This window comes from Lissotriton helveticus, chromosome 8 (genome assembly GCF_964261635.1).
Source record: "Lissotriton helveticus chromosome 8, aLisHel1.1, whole genome shotgun sequence".
Lineage (NCBI taxonomy): Eukaryota > Metazoa > Chordata > Amphibia > Caudata > Salamandridae > Lissotriton > Lissotriton helveticus.
Window position 1 is genome coordinate 78,851,535 of NC_136069.1, and position 20,697 is coordinate 78,872,231.

General features: G+C 43.1%; 1 protein-coding gene across 3 annotated transcripts in view; it reads right to left on the reverse strand.

Moving 5' to 3' along the window:
• The window catches only part of GRAMD1C (GRAM domain containing 1C), a 1,372,139-nt gene that overhangs the window by 617,382 nt on the left and 734,060 nt on the right, over nucleotides 1-20,697 (reverse strand). The gene's annotated exons all lie outside the window — the stretch shown is intronic.

A 20,697-nucleotide genomic window follows, 5' to 3' on the forward strand; every position in this document is an offset into this window, starting at 1 on the left:
AATGCAGGTGCCCAGCATGGGGCACCCTTGAAAAGATTAGTTAGAAAACAGGACTGTGGTCTAACAGCAGAGGACAGATCGCACCGTGCAACGTGTAAGGATTGATCCGAGCTGGACCTATAGCTCCACCGCCGGTGCTCAACAGCGCCAACAGAAGAAAACGAACTACCAGAGCCTACCAGTGATGGCTCGCTGCTAAAAAGACACTGTGGCGAAGACCCCCCCCTTTTTTCGAACTTTCTACCCCCCCCCCCTCTGACTACTTGCTTGTATTGAACTGAATTCCTCCCTCAACCGCTTTGTATTGCTTTCAAAATGTTTCATCGGTCACTTTTAACTGTACATTGATACCGCCGGAGAGAGAGTCAGAACATGGTTCCATAATGTACCGGAACATTTCCTTGATTGACTCTGACTGAGTTGTATACCGATCTCTAGACTCATATATAGATATCACGACAAATGTAAATTCATATGTATTGCACCTCTTCTATCGCATCGACTGCACATGGTTATATGCAATCCGCCAGTATTAACAATGCTATTTCATTGACCACACATGGCTATATGTACACCCCGTCAGTTATGATAAACACGGAAATGAACTAACTTAAGTTAAAAAGCGGCGACTGTGGAAAATGACAATGTATGTACATAAGCGGCGTTCATTTGTGTTTACCATACCCCTCGCTGTAAGCAGAGCGAATACTGCGAAGGATTGACCGCATCATCCCGCCAGCATAGGCCCATGCACGCACGTACACGACAGCCATTTTAGACACCAAGGCCTCTCTGCCCACTCCCGATAGCCAGCGTCTCTCTCTCCCCCCTCACTCCCCAGCCTCGCAAGCATCCCCGACAGCCCCCGGTCTCTCATGCATAGGCCATAAAACCATCTCCCTCTGCACGACCCTGCTCTAAAAGTGACACCCCGCCTGACCGACACCCCCTGCATTCCTCCCAGGAACACCCTTCCCCTCTTCTGATGACCCCCCCCCCCCCCCCGTCTACGCCTGGCCTCCCGACCCGGTCCCAAGTCATAAAACAAAGCCACATGGATGTACCCCCCCCTGGCCCCGCATAGCAAAGCGTGATACACCAACCGAAGTGCCCGATCTTATCGCCTGCCCAACCTTAGATCTGACCACCCCCTCTTGCCCTGTTGGAATGTCCGGCTGCAAGATTACAATCACATGTTACATTTGGGAGGGGAAACGACATCCGAACGACTGGTATGGGAATAGGCCTGAAGCTGGGATTCCAAACACGCCTTTTCGTACTTCAAAGTGCCTTTATTGCAATAAGGAATGTTTGTACATCATAAACCTGTGTATAAAAGACGGAGCCTCAGAGAAACTTGTTAGAGCACCTCTTGAAGACATTGTGCGCGTGTCCGAAATGACAGGCTCTCCTCATGAGAAATAAAAATCTGTTCCTGCACTCCCGCTTCCAGCGCCCGTCTCTTTCTTTGGTAACTGTTCAAGATGGGAACTAAGAGGCGTCTTGTGCCAGCAGCCTGGGCATCGGTTGTAATTTGGGCTGTTTTTCCTCAATACCATTGAACACCTAGATAAAGTCCTTGAGGCGGATAGGGCATCTCATTATATAGTCATAGCGGGGGATCTAAATGTAACCTTCGAGCCCCTTGAAGTAACTAAAAGCATTACTGATGAAGAGGAGGCAGAACTAGCTATTCCTCTGCTGAGTCATGGGAAGCCAGTGAAGAATGTGAAAGTAGAGCTGCAAGTAGCCTCCCTCACCTATAAACATGGGATGAGGGCTGAAAATGGTCGTTCCACCTCTAATTTTAGATTACATCATACATATGAGAGGCCACATTATAAAACCAGAATAGACTACTTCTTGATCGATGTTCAACTATGGTCAAGTCTAGTGGACATGTGAGTGACGGAGAGACACGATAGTGATCATGATGCTCTCTCCTCGGAGCGAACAAAAGAACCGTGTTTTCACCAACCACGCTTGGAATCTAAATCTCTAAACCGTATTGTCGCTAGTAACAACAGAAAGAGGATTAAATGGCCACAAACAAATAATAATAATGGTGTAACACCCAGAGAGTTTTTTTTTTAACCTGGGAGCAGACACTGACTGCCTTTCTTTGACCATAGATGAAACCTTGGAGGAAATTACAACCACACAATGGTGGAAAGCTCCAGGCTTAGACCTTTCCCGGGGGATCTTTAGCTCCCAGAAACTCAAATATGGAGTGTCATTCTCAACTACACATATAATGCCATACTAAAAAGGGCAGAAATACCAGATTCATAGCTAGGCGCGGAGGTCGTCCCTATCCATAAAAAGTGAGATAAACTTGGCCCAGTAAATTATAGACCTCTAAGCCTTATTGATATTGCCCAAAAAATATTCTGTCGTCAACTGTTGGAGAGAATCCACGATTGGATAGGGGAAGGGGACTTATTATCACCGCTGCAGGCAGGATTCAGAGGGAAGATTAGCACTATAGATCAGTTTCTTCGCTTCCTTCTGATCTTGTGGAAATATGTGACAATCAGGAAAGGCACTTTATACGTGGTATTTGTAGATCTCCGTGCGGCCTTTGATTTAGTTCTGCGGGAAAAGCTTTGGATAGCTTTGATCAAACTAGAGATCCCAACAAACCTACAAATTATCATGAGACTTCACACAAACAATTACGCTAAGATTAGATGGGGGAATTAAGGCGGGTTAACGAACAGGATTGGGGTGAGTCGTGGAGTGAGGAAAGGATGCATCCTTGCGCCAACTCTCTTCACGCTCTCTATAAATGGCTTGATCAAACAGCTAACAGATTGTAGGGGCAATCCTCCGAAGCATGCAGGGCAAGAGGTGCCTGCGTTACTCTTCGCAGATGACACCCTGCTCATTTCTAGGTCTCCGATGGGGCTCCATAACTTAGCGGACCAGTTTGGGAGGGGCTGTGAAGATTACAGATTAGAAATCAATATCCAAAAAACAAAAATCATGATTTTTAATCGTCACAAGTCTTTTAACCGAAGTATAAAACTGGGTTCAATTACACTAGAAGAGGTGAAACAATTTGATTACCTAAGTGTGAGACTTACTAATACACTATCATGGTCATCACAATTATGAAAAAGCTAATATTCGCTGCATCATGTGGGGACAGCTTTAATTTAAAAATAAAGAAAGTCAACTTATTGACCATTGCAGCAACCCCAGCAATTCAAGAATACCAAGAAAAGGGAATAGGGGCCGCACTTTATGGTGCAGGGCTTTGGGGACACGTCAATGTAGCCGCCATAGAAAAAAAATGAAAACTATTTTATTACATCAGTGCTGGCGCTTCCCTGAAATGCACCACTCATACCAATGCTCTTGGACTTGGGCATGAAGGGAGTTGCTCACGCAATCACTCCACGGCCCTTAACATTTCAGATGCTTATATGGGTGAATGATTCTCCATTGCCAATGAAAGAGTAACTCCAAGAAACACTTTCAATGGACACTAGAGGGTGTGTCCAGTGGTTCAATCTTATCAAGCAATGGCTGGGCCAACTTGGCATCAGCGAACTATGGCTAACCCCTGCTAACATTCAGAAAAACCCGGCAAATTTCCTTAAAAAAGATACTGGAGACACGTGGAGGATAGTTGGCTAAATAGGAGAAATGCAGGGGAATGAACAATCAGATTTCTCAATTTCAAATATAAAATGCAGCAAGAAGATTTCTTGAATCGAACAGAGCCACCATTCGCAAAATCATATATTTAAAATGTAGGCATGGTATTCTTCCAATTAACAGTTTTGTTAGTAGCTGGAACGGTGTCAATATCCCCCCCCCCCCCAGCTGCCAAGGGTGTGAGGCTGCACTCGAATCAGAAGTATATTTATTATTCTTTTGCCCTATGTACAAACATACAAGAAGGACCTGGCTAATTCCAATCTGTCGAATTCTGGCAGCAAACCGTCTAACAGAGATTGTCAGAATTCTGAAAAGCGACAGTACAGAATATTTAGTCTGTGGTCTGTCCAGATACTTGCTTCACACATGGAAAATATGAAGTAGAACATTAAAAAATGTTAATACTAAATAATTATGTCCAGGCCTGCGAGTATATAAAGTGCAGGGAAGATACATCGAGTGTGTGGATAGGTAATCTTCATGGGACCATAACTAAAGGGAACTGTGATATGTAACATTTTACCATTATCCTGATTAGAATATGGTAGACACCTCAGTGTAGCAAAGCACAATTGTATAAAGATTTGGCTACTGGTTACTGAGAATGCCATATAAAGCGACGATGGGACTTTAGCAAGTTATGGCTCTACTGACAATGCTATCTCAATAATTGATATCTTTATACTTTTGACGACTAGATTCAATTGTGAATTTACTGTATACATTATAATTTTAGGATCATTTTGTCATAGATGTATTAGAGGCACTAGCACTAGGCACTTTTTCAAATAATAACATATGTACGGTTGTTAACGTAATGTTAATATAAGGTCCCTGGCTACATCCCAGAAGGTAACAGCTACCACGGAATGTATGCGACCTGTGATCAAGGAAGAGGTGTCAGCTACAATGCGACCAATAGTATATTTAACCATGAGAATTTGTTGTGAAGTCTGTTTTTATTCTCTTTCCTTCTTCACCTCCTTTTTTAAAAATGCTCTTGTTTGAAATGTATTGTAAATTGATGTGCTTTTATGGTTTTTATGATGAAATCGAAAAAAGATATTTATCTATCTCTCATTAACCCTGACAAAAAGATGTTTTCATATGACCCTATGAAAATAAACACATTTGGGGCCAGATGTAGGTAAATACTATTTACCTATTCTTAAATACCGAATCATACCGATTCGGTATTTAAGAATAGGTAAATAGTATGTAAGTAATTTTTCGGTAAATTTGACCGAATCTGTAAAATTCGGTATTTACCAAATTGGTATTTACCGATTCGGTAATTGTCATTCATTCCTATGGACCTGGTGGCCCATAGGAATGAATGGCAATTACTGAATCGGTAAATACAGATTCGGTAAAAGGGGGAAAACATTGAAGAGTGGCAGGGTGTCACTTTGACATGCGGTTGCACCCCTCAATTGTGTATGGGTGCACATGTTGCAGACATACATGCCCTAAGGGCATGTATGTCTGCAACATGGCACTGTTGGAAAAGCAAAAAAAAAATGCTTTTTCAAAGGTTTTCATTATTTACCACCAACTTGTAGTTGGTGGTAAATAACGAATCCTTAACTGAGGAATGCACTGACTTGAGTGCTCCCTACATCCTGGATTCGGTAATTTACCGAATAGGTATGTTAAGAATTCGGTATTTTACCGAATCCTTAAATTACCGATTCAGTAAAATACCGAATCCTACAAAAATGCCACCTACATCTAAAAAAAACAATACCGGTTGGTAACGGCCGAAATTCGGTAATTTCCGCCGTTACCGACCGGTATTGGGCGACGTACATCTGGCCCCTGGCCTTATATCCAGGCCCGAACTGAGGGTTTGAACCAGTGGAACAAAGAGCAGCAGGCCATGCCACTGAGCAATACCTCTATGTCCTCCTAGACAGTGCTGCCCTGAAATTACACAGAGAAAAATCCATCTTCCAAGGAGAAAGCATAACAGATGTTCTTATAAAAAATGTTGGAGACAACAATAGTAACTGTTGGCACAGAAGCAGTTTTTCACTGGAAAAAGAACTAGAGGGATACAAATACCTCTAGAATATCATATATATTGACATAGGAGTAAAATAATTAAATGCTTATATAGCAACAAAATAAAATTCATATTTAAAGATACAAAAATATGGCCAAATAATCTGCAGACAATATGGACATAATAGTATTGAACTACAGTGGGATCAGATCATTTAGGAAAACAACAGCCATGCAACCCGTCAGAGTAATGCAAGTTGCCGGAGTCACCACCGATAAGCAATGGTTGTATAAAGTTGAATAAGATATTAAGGGCCCGATGTAGGTAAATCTTTTTTACCACTTCTTAAATACCGATTCATACCGAATCGGTATTTAAGAAGTGGTAAAAAAGAAGAGGAGGGCAGATGTAAGTAATTGTATTTTTACAATTACCGAATCGGAAGGAATCGGTATTTACCGATTCGGTAAATACCGAATCGGTAATGCCCATTGATTCCTATGGGCATTGAAGCCCGTAGGAATCAATGGGCATTACCGAATCGGTATTTACCGAATCGGTAAATACCGAATTTCGCAAGGGTGCAGGGGGTGTCACTTTGACACCCTCTGGCACCCCAATTACAGGCATGTGTGCCATGTGGCACACATACATGCCCTAAGGGCATGTCTGTGTGGCACAGGTGTGCATCACCTGGATTCGGTATTTCACCACCCAATTGGATTGGGTGGTAAAATACCGAATCTAAAAGGCCTGTAGCACTGGAAACAGTGCTACCTACATCAGGAATTTTCCGAATCGGAAAAATTACCAATTCGGTATTTTACAGAATCGGTAAATTTACCGAATCAGTAAATTTACCGATTCTGTAAAATATAGCCCCCTACATCTCAATGACCCATTTACCGGTCGGTAAATGGCCACCTACATCGGGCCCTAAGTATGGAAAAGAACTTTGATATCCTAGCTTAGTACGTGACCTTACTTTTATGAATAGAAAACCATCTATAGGTGATCTAGAAAAAAGTCCCCAAAAATTAAATCGGAAACTTTTAAGGATTCCTTAATAAAAGAATTGGAACAATCTATAAACAAATCTCAATTTGTAAATGTCATCGAGGGACCACACTTCACCACCTGTGAACCCAAACACCAGCAACTAGAGACCGGTAAATGTGGAAAAGAGTTGTCCCGGATAGGAGCAAAGATCCTGTATGATAGGAATAAAAGTCTTCTACAAAAGGTAAAAGCTAGGAAGCCAACACCTATTCCCCTCCAGGACCAACCTACATGCACACCTTAATAGACAAGAAAAGGTACACCATTAGAGGGAAATGTCCTTCATAAAAGAAGAAAATCTTTAGTAATACCAGACAGTGTTATACCAACCCAAAAAACAGTCAAAAACATTAGGTATCCTTCACAATAGAAGGAAAAGAATAGCCTGAGAGACTACATCAGAATGCCAGGAAAAACAAACATGCTCAAGGAACATGTACAAACCAACAATGTCTACACAAAGGGACAGAAGAGCCAATCAATAGCAATAGTTAAAAGACAGAACCTGAAGAGCAAAACTTATAGAGCCACATGTATCAAAATGTTTGCATTCGCAAACAGTGCAAATTGTTCATTTCGGCCGTTTGCGAGTGCACTTTCAAGATGTATGAAAGGATTTGTATTCACAATTTTAGCTAATCACAATTAGCTAAAATTGTGACAACAAATAGGGAATCACAATTTGTGAATCCCTTATCACATGTATCAAGCATTTTCTAAATGTAAACTGTGCATTTAGGAAATGCTATTAAAATTGACTCCAAGTCAATGGTAACCATGTGCAAATTTTGAAAAATTCACAAAAATGCATTTTTCAAAGTGCCATGTATTGCACACATGCCACTAGTGTATGTGTGAGCTTTAGATGTGCACATTTGTTTGGGGGTGCTTCAGGATGGTCTTCGGCCACGGGCACCCTTGGTTTTGCAATACCTAATTTGTGATTAACAATTACCAATGCAAAATCATTCACTCCTATGGGCCTCTGGGACCATAGGAACGACTGGATTACTTTTACCTACTAGCGATTACCTTATTGCAATTGTGAATCTTTAGGTATCACTATTAGGTAATCGCCATTTTCTTACATACCATTTTGCATTCCTTAAATTGCGATTATCTAAAATGTGCTATTGAAAGGATTGCAAAATGGATTTTTGTTACATCTGGCCCGTAGTGTCAAAGCTAACAAGATGATAAGCTTTTGGTTAATAATGTTCTAAATTTACCAAAAAGTAGAGAACTTTTACCATCAATCATAAGTAACATCATCTATCACCTAAATGTAAGGAAGTACTAGGGGAAAAGCAGAAGTCGCATACACTAGTAATGTGGGCTACTAGCTACTTTCTGTGAAAATACCAGAAAGAATTTGTCATAGATACCTTCAGTGCTGTACTATCCCATCAACAGGATAAGCAGCACCTCAGTTTATTGACGTATGCTCATAAATGAAGCATAAGGTCACACAAATGCCATTTAAAAGTATAATAGACACTTTATCATTAACCAAAACTATTAAGAGGGCCATTGTACATAAAACACTCATCAAAAGGCAGATCATATAAACTGAGACTTCCAAGGGGTACACATTTTAAAAGTACCTAACAAGGGGGACCAAACTTCACGAATCTAAAATATCATACATCAGAGAAATAACCCGACCCAGAGGATAGAACTTTGCACACTCAAATGCTAGACTAATAGTGCACAAGCTGAGCAATCCCAGCTCAACACATATATATATTTAGAAATGCTCACCATAGCATACAAAAGATACTCCACATAGAGTATGGTACATGGCAAGAAGGTATCAACTCTTGAGCTGGAGCTCTTCTTCATAGTAAAGCAAACTGCAGCAGCCTCAGTACCCCTATGGTGCAAGCGCACCATAGCAGTACTGAGGCCCAAAAAACTTATGCAGGGAAAAGTTCTATTCATGCATGTGGGCAGGAGTCGGCACGGCTCCATGATATTTAGGGAGGCACGGGGTGGACTCCTATGAATGCCCCGCAACCAAAGGTTGAGAGACAGCGTTGGACTTGCATACCAACGGTTTGTGCTTCGGAGCCTCACTAAAAGTTGGCGGCCCCTCACCCAAACGGCTTCTCAGAAAAACTGCTGCCATATGTTTTCTCCGATGCTCTCTCAATGCCTTCAGCCGAAGACACTGACAGGAAACGCACTCCTCTGAGTCATGGTGTTCTGCAAGGCACCATATGTCTGTCACAAGGTCCATTGGATTAAAACCCTGACAACATTGCATAAAAGCACACTGTTCCCTTGACAAAATGGCAAGATGGGTTTGAAAAACACCCCGCTAACCACTCCGGATCTTCGTTGCAAGCGAGGAAAACAAGAAACCGACATTGGCGAGGAAGTAATATGGACTCAGTCTATGTCACATCCGGTGGACAACGTTGATACGGAAAAACATTTACTGATCCAGTCTCGCATCTGGGGAATATTCTAAAGTAAGTAATTTGCAGTAAGATGTCTCTATCAGATAGTAGTCCACCGTCAGTAAAGAGGGCACACTTGGCGCACCCAAAAAGGTTGCAGAACAGGACCTATACAATCAGTGATAGGCTTAGACCTCGGTAAACATACCAGCAGACACAGTCTATTAGGTATTAAGGGCAGGGGAACACTCCCGTTTACCATGCCAACAACCCCCACACTGTACACTGAAACTATTGGAGGAGGAAAGGAGGCAGGAAATGTTTTATTAAGCGACTATATGGAAAGAAAGTGAATCACACTTCGATTAACCTTGGATACCAATTTCTTTGATACTCTATGAAGAGATATCTAGGATGATCCCTGCTGCATCACCCTTGTCCAGGATACTTTGAAACTCATTAACAACTCAGTTAAAAATAAAAATCCAGTTGCCACGAGATTAGGAAGTCACTTGATTCCAAACTGGGTTACAGCTGTAAGGCTACAATGTTGTCAGTAATCTTTTTGAGTGCGGAGTGCTGGGAGCAGAATAATACGTAGCTATATTTAATGATTTGGTCAAGAATATTTAGGTCTCTATTTTTGAGTGGGTAACGCTACTCGCACTTTCAAATTTGCAATAGCTGCCACAGTGAAAGAATCCTGATATATGTATGCCAATAAGGTGAAGAGATGATAGAAATCATCTGATGATCTGGAGTTTAATGCAAGCAGCAATCTCTGAACATTAGCACTACTGGTGGAAGAAATGGAGGGCCAGCTGGAGTTCCTAATGTCGGAGACGGCTGAGGCTCAGCATTTGATAGTCTCATATCTTCAGTGGATTTTGGTTTGGAAAATAAAATGTTGATGTATCACAAAAAATAAGAGGAAGGCACCTTCTCGACTGAACCCATAGGGTGTATACAGATTTACACTACTTCGGTCAAGCACTGGAGAACATGGTTTGTCATGAAAACCTGGCCACACAAGTATTCTTATTTGGTTTCAAAGACATCTAAAAAATCGGATGTGTTCCGTCTGCGCTATTAGTGGTGCATAAGAAATTGCTCTTTTTTTTTTTTAAACAAATTCAGAAAAAATATGCATTGGGTCTCCTCTGGGTTTTATTATGGAAATGTCTTCTAGGCGCAACCTAGTCTGTTCTACCTAGATTGTGATCATCATCTAAACTGGTATTCACATCAGGGATCTGTTAAAATTGAGGGAAACGTTGTGTTCATTTTCCCCCAGAAACTGGATGACAAAATGAGTCATGCCATGGACCTGCAGCTGTATACATGGATACTAATACAAAATAATGTTGCATCCAGGAGCACCCCCTTGTATTTTGTTTTCCTCTGGAGCTAGCACAAAATACAGTGCATGATAATTTTTGTGAGTGGGCCCATTAACAAACTATATGATTCCAAGAGAATTTAAAGCAAACATGGCTTCTGCCACTAGAGAATCCGGTCAGTGACCGGGATAACGAGCAACAGAGAAAAAAGCTGATGAGACCTCTGGGAAAAGGAAATTTTTCCTCCTGCACAGAAATTCCTTAATTTCTCTTGTGTGGAAACGGAATCACATAGGGCAGAAGTTAAAGGTTGGGGAGTCATAATTTGTAGCATCTACTAATTGAAGTGGTTACCATGCAAAGCAGATGATGTTCACCAGATGCATGTATTTGGTGCAGATGTCTGCTAAGTAGCCTGCCTTAGGTGTGCCTTCTGTGGAATTCCACTGATTAGGAATACAGTAGCAAAACCAAAGGGGATGATAGACAGAGTGTTGAACATTGCAAGCACTCACCCCCAGTCAACTGATCTGGGTTTAATCCATCATCATTCTTTAGCTCACTCCGGCACCCCAGGAAATGGCCATATGCAAATCAGTGTGACCCTGTGCCTCATCAGAACAGTGCAACTGAACTGCCAAGCCATGTCTTCCCTCGACCGGAATCAAGCATCCTGGGACCGGTTTATGGCTAATCAGCCAGGCTGGCTTTAATACAGTGGCAAAGTGAGCAAGGGACCCACGTCTGGGCATACCCTGCCAACTTAGGGCGAACAAAGTAAAACCAAAGGGGACGATGGACGGAGTGTTGAACATTGCAAGCACTCGCCCCAAGTGAACTAATCTGGGTTTAATCCATCATCATTCTTTAGCTCACTCCGCCACACCAGTTCAGATATGACCATATGCAAATCAGCCTAACCCGGTGCCTCATGGGAACAGCCCAGCCCGAACTGCCAAGCCACGTCTTCCCTGGACCGGAAACAAGTATCCTGGGACCGGTTTCTGGCTAATCAGCTGTCACCAGCCAGGCTAGCTTGAATCCAGTTCAAAGTGAGCAAGGGACCCACGTCTGGGCATACCCTGCCAACTTAGGGCGAACAAAGCAAAACCAAACAAAACCAAAGGGGATGATGGACGGAGTGTTGAACATTGCCCTGCCCTGACCGTCACAAGCAGTTCTACTCAGCTGTCTATTTCCAGGCTGCCTCATGGCAGTCGCCATCTTATGTGTACTTTGGGGTCTTAAGTGCCAATCCTTGCAGCCATCTTTTATTTTCTCTTGCAGCTTCTGGTTTCACTTGGGCAGGGATCACGTACAGACAAAAGCTGATCGTTTTTTTATAAATAAATAAAATAAATAAAGATGGCTACTGTATGCCTTTGCAAAAAGTACAATTGATGGACAGAATGCAGAACAATGTCATACATTCACCCCAGTACAAAGCTCTGGGCCTAAATCCATCGTTTTTTGCTCACCACGCCATTCAAGTTTGGACCTAGCCATATGCAAATCAGTCTTGACCCTGCGCCCAATGGGAACAATCCAGCCCGAACTGCCAGGCCAGGTCCTCCCTGGATTGGAAACAAGCATCCTAGGACTGGTTTGGGGTTTTCAGCCCTCATCTGCCAGGATAGCTTGACTCCAGTGGCATGGAGAGCCGGGAACCACGTCTGGCATACCCGTACCACTCGGAGTGACAAATTCAAAAAGAACAACTATTGGACAGTATGCAGAACCAGGTCATACATTCTACCCAGTACAGTGATCTGGGCCTAAATCCATCGTTTTTTTGCTCACCATGTCATTGCAGTTTGGACCTAGCCACATGCAAATCTGTCTTGATCCTGCACCCAATGGGAACAGTCCAGTCCGAACAGCAAGGCCAGGGCCTCCCTGTAGAGACCCAAAGATTCACCTTGGAATATGTTCATGCAGTAGGTGCCTGAGAACTGCAGATTATTCAATTTATCTCAACTTCTCAACTTCCAATAGTTTGTTGCATTTTGCTTCTGCTGGTAAGTTACAGTCACTAAGTGCAATATTGCGGGGTCTCCTGGCTCCCACAATTCTGCTGGGTTTTTCCTTGACTTTTTATTTTTACAGAGCCCCTGACACTACTGCTCGGTTCTGACAATTTACCCATTTCAGCGCACACAACAGACTGAGTATCCTTTTTAGTTGGTGGCATTGAGAATGCGAATGTTGTTGCGGCGACTACGCGATTCCAAGTCCTCATTTTTTATAGCAACTGCTTTAAGAATCTTCTCCACTCACTCGAATCTTTTCAGCGATATCGACCTAAAAACACAACTTTTAGTTCCAGCAAATTGATGTGCATCAGTGCTTCCTGAGAGTTCCAGTGACCCTGAATTTCCAGGTCCTGTAGATGTGCTCCCCACCCCTGCAAAGATGCATCCGTTGGCATTATGAAACAGGGAGGTTGAGGCTCGAATAGTAGTCCTGCTGAGAAATTCGTTCTTACCCCCCACCATGACAGAGCTTTCCTTATTGGTGGAGTGATAAAAACGAGATCCTCCAATGATCCTTGAGTCTGTATCCATTGCAGGTAGAGTTATTTCTGAAGTGGGCGCATGTGAAGCAGACAATTTGGAATCAGTGGAATGCAGGATGAGAGCATCCCCAGCATAGATGTGTACATCCTCACTGAAACAGACTCTTTTTTTTGTATTTAAGACACCTACTTTAGGATTTTTTGAATGCGTTCTTCTGATAGGTATGCCTATGCCTCTCCTGTGTTCAGCACTGCTCCTAGAAACTGTAGAGTTTGAGAGGATACCATGGAGGATTTTGCACATTGACTCTTTGGCCTAGGAGTTTTGAGCTGAATGGTATGTAGGTCCTTTTATTAGCCAGTCGTCTAGATAATGATATACCTGGTGTCCTTGCTGCCTCCGAAACACCACCACTGGCACCATGCATTTTGTGAACACCCTTGGCGTTGACCGGAAACCAAAGGGTAATACCTTGAACGGATAGTGGCACCCCGCCACCTAGAACCTTAGATAACGTCAATGTTTGACGTGAATAGGTACGTGAAAGTATGCATCCAAGAGATCTAGTGATGTTATAAAGTCTCCTCTGTTTCACATTAGGAGAATCTCTTGTAGCGATAGCATTCTGAAGAGTTGTTTTTTTATATATTTGTTCAAACCCCTTAGATCCATTACCTGCCTCTATTTGGTACAATGTTTTTTTCTTTATTAGGAAAAAAATGGGAGAAGAATCCTTTTCCTCAAAGTTGCGGAGGAACCTCCTATTACCCCTTTTAGAGGAAGATCTGAGATCTCATTCTTTAGCAAAGTCAGATGATGTTTCTTGGGGAAGGGAGGACATGTAGAAGGTTTTTTAAGTCTAACACCCATTTTTTCGATGTTCTTGCTACCCATTTCTGGTAATATTGAGAGAGGTAGTGGTTCTGGTGAGGTTTCCATCGTAGCTAGGTGGGTGGTGCTATGAAAGTGTCACTGACGTCTACCACTATCCTGTGACTTTCCTCGTGCCGCAGGTCTTCTTCTGGTCGTCTGTTGTTGGTAGGGCACATTATGTGCTGATTTGCATACTGGCGATAACCCTGTTGCAATTACTATTGCCATCTGTCTGAAAGCCACTGATGAGATGTCCATGGCTATAGCAGTGATCGCCGAGGCTGCCCGAGCCCCTTTTTGTAGTATCTGCATCGCCTCTTCTTTCTTATCGACCGGAAGATGATCAAAAAAAGGTGCCAAATCGGACCACGTACCACCCTAATATGGCGAACGTATTTGATGTTTTCATGGACTTGGCCGCCATTACTGCGAAATGCTTTTCAGTACTATCCAGACTTCTACAATCCTTATTAGGTGGAGTAGAACATGTAGTCATAGGATTCCTAGAGCGTCTCTGGGCTGCTTGCATGACCATCGATTCGGGTCTTAGGTGGCAGATTAGACATGCTGGAGATGATTCTGGCGATACAAAAGGGGATGATGGACGGAGCGTTTGAGCAAATCAAACACTCACCCCCAGTCAACTGATCTGGGTTTAATCCATCACCATTCTTTAGCCCACTCAGCCACCCCATTTCAGACATGGCCATATGCAAATCAGTCTGACCCTGTGCCTCATGGGAACAGTCCAGCCCGAACTGCCAAGCCATGTCTTCCATGGACCGGAAACAAGCATCCTGGGACCGGTTTCGGATTCATAATCCTCATCAGCCAGGCTATCTTGAATCCAGTGGCCAAGTCAGCAAGGGACTCACGTCTGAGCAAGCTGGGCTGAAGACGGCTGGAATGCCAGAAACCGGTCCTCGGAAGCTTGTTTCAGGTCCAGGGAAGACATGGCTTGGCAGTTCGGGCTGGACTGTTCCCATGAGGCACAGGGTCAGACTGATTTGCATATAGCCATGTCTGAACTGGGGTGGCTGAGTGGGCTAAAGAACGGTGATAGATTAAACCCAGATCTTTTGACTGGGTGTGAGTGTTTGATTGATTGATTCAGATGCTCCGTCCATCACCACCCGCTTTTGTACCGCTTTTGGCCGCCATAAGTGTGGCAGGGTATGCTCAGACGTGAGTCCCTTGCTCACTTTGCCACTGGATTCAAGCAAGCCGGGCTGAAGACGGCTGGAATGCCAGAAACCGGTCCTCGGAAGCTTGTTTCCGGTCCAGGGAAGACATGGCTTGGCAGTTTGGGCTGGACTGTTCCCATGAGGAACAGGGTCAGACTGATTTGCATATAGCCATGTCTGAACTGGGGTGGGGAAGTGGGCTAAAGAACGGTGATGGATTAAACCCAGATCTTTTGATTGGGTGTGAGTGTTTGATTGATTCAGATGCTCCGTCCATCACCACCCCCTTTTGTACCAGAGATGATTCTGGAGCCTTATAATATTTTCTCCATTCTCAGGTTTGCTGCAGGTACTGAAGCCGGACTCTTCATAATTTTTATACCTTCTTCCCATATGTGGTTCAGCATTGGAATGGCCCAAATTGATTTCCTGATGGAATCCTTAAAATCATATAGGAAACAGTCCACCTGTTTCACAGGAACAGGTAAGTCAAACCTCTGAGGCCCGCTCCAGCAGTTCGTGAAACCCTCCAATGTCTTCCAGAGGAGAATTCGCTGGGGAAGGAGAGCATGGTGCAACGTAGTCATCCTATCCATTGCCCACAGGTACCACATCCTGAATCAGCTCTCCCTCTTCTGGCTGGACCTCCAAATCACTCTCTATTTAGTCATCTCTGATGGCTATTACTCTTGGAGGTAGTGCCTTCTGTGTATCCGGTGGTGGCTGTGTAGTTTCGGAAGAAGGTGGACACTGCTGTTTACTTGGGGTGGTAGGCGATGGAGCATTAGCTTCCAGAGAGCGCTTGTAATAGTCGCTAACCATGTGTCTCAGGTCCGTGATCAGCGAGATTAGCATTGAAATGGTATCTTCCCATGGTGGCTGAAGATTATATTCTTCTTCCTCAAAATCATAACTCTCCTGAAAGGATTCGTATATATGTGATTTTGGAGGTGGACGAACTTCAAAGGAGAAATCCGCCACCAAATACTCATACTTGTCTTGATATTCGTCTTTATTATCTGTATCCTGGCATGTTACCTTGAGCTGGGATGGCGTTTGAGTATTCCCAAAAGGACCTTCCTCCTCAGATTCCTGCATTTCCAATAAACGAGATTTTACTCCAAGATGCCAACTCTGATCACCTCCTTCCAGATTCCGGCATCATGAGAATCTTTTTGGTTTCTGTCGACGAGGTTGTCGACGGTGGCTTCCTTTAATTGTAATTATCGTCGACGAATGTTTTATCATTGCCGATTTGAAAACTCATCTATAATAAACTACCATTAAAGTTCAGAGGATGTAGAGGTCATATCATTGAAGCTACAGCAGTGAAACCCTACGGTATTCACTAGATAGCTTCCCTTTAAAGGTCCCCACCTATGGCTGATGCAAAGGCGTGTCGCCTGCAGCTGCAAGCTTTGTTTTGTGAAGGATGACAAGAACATATATTCCTTTCATAGACCTGCCTTCAGTGTAACAAAACATACATATGGCACCTAGTTCTGTTGTTTCCTACCCATTTTCACTATTTTGATGTCAATGATTAGTTTCATATAGAAAACCTCGAGCGAGGTATACAAATGGCCTGCTGCTCAATTCAGAATGATGCCTAGTATTCAGAAACTCTGACTTTTCTGAGCTCACCCAAGAGTTTCATACCGCTTTATTACTTGCAAGTAAGAAGTAATAACAAAAATATAAATTATCGACCACTACTTACAAAATGGTAAAAACTGTTTTTTTTACTTTGCCCATTTCTGAAAGCTATGTAAAGTGTGAAGTTAGCATAGCAAACCTTTTGTTGATGCCACAGCTAGAAAAAACACAAATTTTCTTGTACAACACTTTTCCCATTTTCGGTTTAATTTTTTTTGTTGGCCTTTTTACTGTTTTCGCAGGTTTCTCTAGGATATGTTACAAACCAAGAGATCCTTTATAATCCCTGACTAAAGGCACACATTTCACATGGATGTCTTTTGTAGAAAAAGTTATAATTAATTAACCAGGAACTGTCTGAATTGGATAAAACCATGTGCCTCAGGAGCAAAATAGTGGGGGCAGTTGCCAGGCTCCTCCATAAGTCCCACACTCTTCAACATTTATATGTCCCTTTTTCGCATATTTGGTTGAATCATTTAACATCTAGGTCATCTCATTTGCAGATGAAACCAAACTCCTGCTCACATATAATGAGGATTCTGTAATTGCATAGGATGCATTTGCCCGCTGTATGGTAGCCTTGCTTGACTGGCTGAAGGACAACAAGTTACAATATAACTCTAATAAAACAGAAATACTGTTTGGGCGGAATCCCCTTCTGGGATGGGTTGGAGCTTGGCCGGACATGATTCCCCCTCCCACAATGGTGACTAGGAATTTGAGAGTGACACAAACTGTGAGGGTGACAAGGATGTGCGAGTATGACAGCAAAGAATATGGTGATGGATATGGAGGATGCCAGGGATTGGAAGGCTTCCCACTACAAATACCTTCCCTAATCAATGTGCCATTCACTTCCCCCATTGGAGAATGTGACCCTGCACATGCCCAGTACTGTTCACAGGCAAAGTGTGTGCTTTTGGCTGTGCCAATTATTACTGAATTGCATTAAAAGCACTGGCAAAGCCAAACCATGCAAATTTGACTGTTGTACAGTCATGCATATGTACAGCAGGCATCCTGCAATAGTTGCAAATAAATAAAATAATCTATGGCAACATGCCCAGAATACATGCATGCACAGCAGCAGGATTTTGCTATGCCAATGCTTGCAATGCAATTCAATATACTTTATTTCGGCTGCAAGCCATAAAAAAAGGACAAAAACATTTTCATAGACCTAAAATATTAAAATCGTGCTATTGCACACCATAAATACATCAATACAACATAAAACCACATTATGCAATCTATACTATTAAAACATTTTGTAAGCTCGAAAAATAAAATCACAAGGATAGGGAAATGCAGTGTTGAGCCACATATACACAAGGGGCCATAGCGAGTGGAAATAGTTGAGGCCTCAAAGCAGACCCGGATTGTTCCCTGCACATGCTAATGCGGCATGAATCGTAACAACTCTCAGCTGTTTTTGGGCATGTGCAATCTTATGCCTCATGCCACACATCACAGGTTAATGATGGGAGTGGGGTACAGAAACATTACAAGCCCTCGATGCTTGTAATGAATCAGCCCTATGTTTGATTTGAGCATCATACACCTGATCCTCATCCTCTCCATCGCTAGCAGGTAACGAGAAACGGCGAATTGTTTTGTCTCATGTCCTTAATATTCGAAATATGAATGCATGGTTTCCTTCCCTTGGCTTAGGCAGCACAGAACAATAAAACATGCTCCAACGGTTCTTTATTGGTACTGCAGGGATGGCAATCCCACCTACCCCGCTCATGTGGATGAGCCCAGCCTGAGGTGAAGGAGAACAGGGGGATAGTCCTTAGTGAAACTGAAGATAAAGTTTCCTGGCTCCCGCAGGTTCAATCTCGTCAAGGAACCCTTCCATCTTGCACTCTTATTTCACCGCAATGAAAAGCATTAGCCAGCCAGCCAGCCAAAGGTGGCTGGAGACTGCAATAAATCCAATTTATACTTAGCATAATGTGATTTCATGCTATTCCTGCTTATGGAGTCAGTTGTCAACGAGTCTTTTCACAGGGACCCTATACCCAACTTTCCCAGTATATCTCTAATATACCTAATCCATGGGATTTTGACAAAGCGAGGAAGCCTCAAAATCTCTTCTAACCCCTCACCGTACGTTATGAGCTATGGGGTTGCCTAAAGTCTCCTCCAATAGAGAATTGGTCTCAATCCTATCCCTTCTGCTATTGGGCTGATGCCCATATCTAACCTAAGAGGGAGTTTAGGGGTACTGGCAGGGATGCCTGTCAGCTGGCGCAAAAATCAATTTTTCGACTTAAGTGAGGACCATTGCATCTTTGTGACCCCAGAGCTCCACCCCATTAAGGGCAGCTCCAATAGCCTGTTCAATATAAACTTGCAGTGCCAGTGATATTGGGTGAAAATTTTAACCGATCTGCACCTTTATCAGCCCTCCAATGTGTACAAGTTTATCCCTGCACCGGTCAATATGGTGTCACAGTCAAATTGCTCATTTAGAATTAATCCTAAATACTCAAAAGTGTGCACCCACTCCAGTATGGAGCCTTTGAGCTTGGGACTGGATCTGGTTGTGGTTGTGGAGCAGGTATTAAGGACCATATATTTAGTCTTTCAGACGTTTATTTCTAAACCCTCTTGGAACAAAACTGTCTAAAATCCTCTACAGTCCGATGGATGCTTTGGATATTAGTAGGGTATCATCTGCAAACATTAGTGGGGGGACCCTATATCCTGCAAGTTTTGGAAAATCGCCAACACACCCATTCAGATGATCAATTAAATCATCAAATGCAGTCCTGCCTTACCCCTCTTATGACAGGGAAGTGATCTGTCAGCTCACCTTGTTGGCCACACCTGACCTGGGCATAGTTATGCTCACAGAGTCTTACAATATTGGCTGTAATTGGGGACCCCCATATCTGACATTAATTGCCAGAGCTTAGGTCTTGGGACCAGGTTAAAGGCTGACCGGACGTCTACAAATACTATGTTAAACCTGCCTCCTACCAGAACCACAGTCTTCCAGAACAGTAGTAGGCGGAAGACCTGGTCCAGCGTACTGTCCTTGCTACGGGCCTGTAAGGGAGTAAGCACTTCCTTAGTGGCTAGCCATTCTTGATGCCTTTCTACCAGGTTACTACTAAAAGTATTCTGTGAGCAGTCAATAAGGCTTATAGTCCTGTAATTAATTAGGAGAGATGGACAGCCTTTTTATGCAGGGGAATGATTTATGTCCCAGCCATGTGGGTAGAATGGGCGCCCATTCATTATGCTATTAAAGACAACTGTGAGGTACGGACTCCTAACCTCCATCTCACTATGATAAAGTTTGCCCATAATTGTGTCTGGGTCTGGTGCCTTGTTGGGAACAACCTTAGCGATTGCAGATTTAACTTCATGCTGCGTAATATTAGGCTGCTGATCTCAATCATACACTTGTCTCATGCCCATTGGTGCATCACAACTAAAAACTGCCACAGTGGGACTGGCCTCTTCAGTTTCAGAATATAAAGTAGAAAAAGGAGTGACCTAATCAGCCATGGGGATAATAGACTCCACAATGCAGTATCCATAGGCTGAACCTGAAAAGACCAAGTCCCCTTTTTTGTACCGCTTCTAAAAGCCCTACCCACCTCACTGCTTCCCATTCCCTTTTAGCTTGGCATATAATCTATTTATAGATTTAAATCTCCAACTCGTTTTACTGTTTGATAGTTTACATTATGGCAGTCCTAGCACACCTACAGGAAGGGTTATACCATGTTGGGGGACGAAACATCCCTACAGACGTTATGGCTTCAACAACAACAAAAAAAGACTATATAGCTCTCAACACATTTGAGTATAACCTACACTGATTTTTTAAAGTTTATCAGTAGTGTCTGCCCACCCAGCCTGAGATAAAAGACCATCCAAATGGTCTGTTACTATTCTGAAGACTGTCCCCAATCGTTCCTCGGACAGGGTCTTTTGGCACCAATTCACTCTACACATGTTATTGGTTGGCCTCAA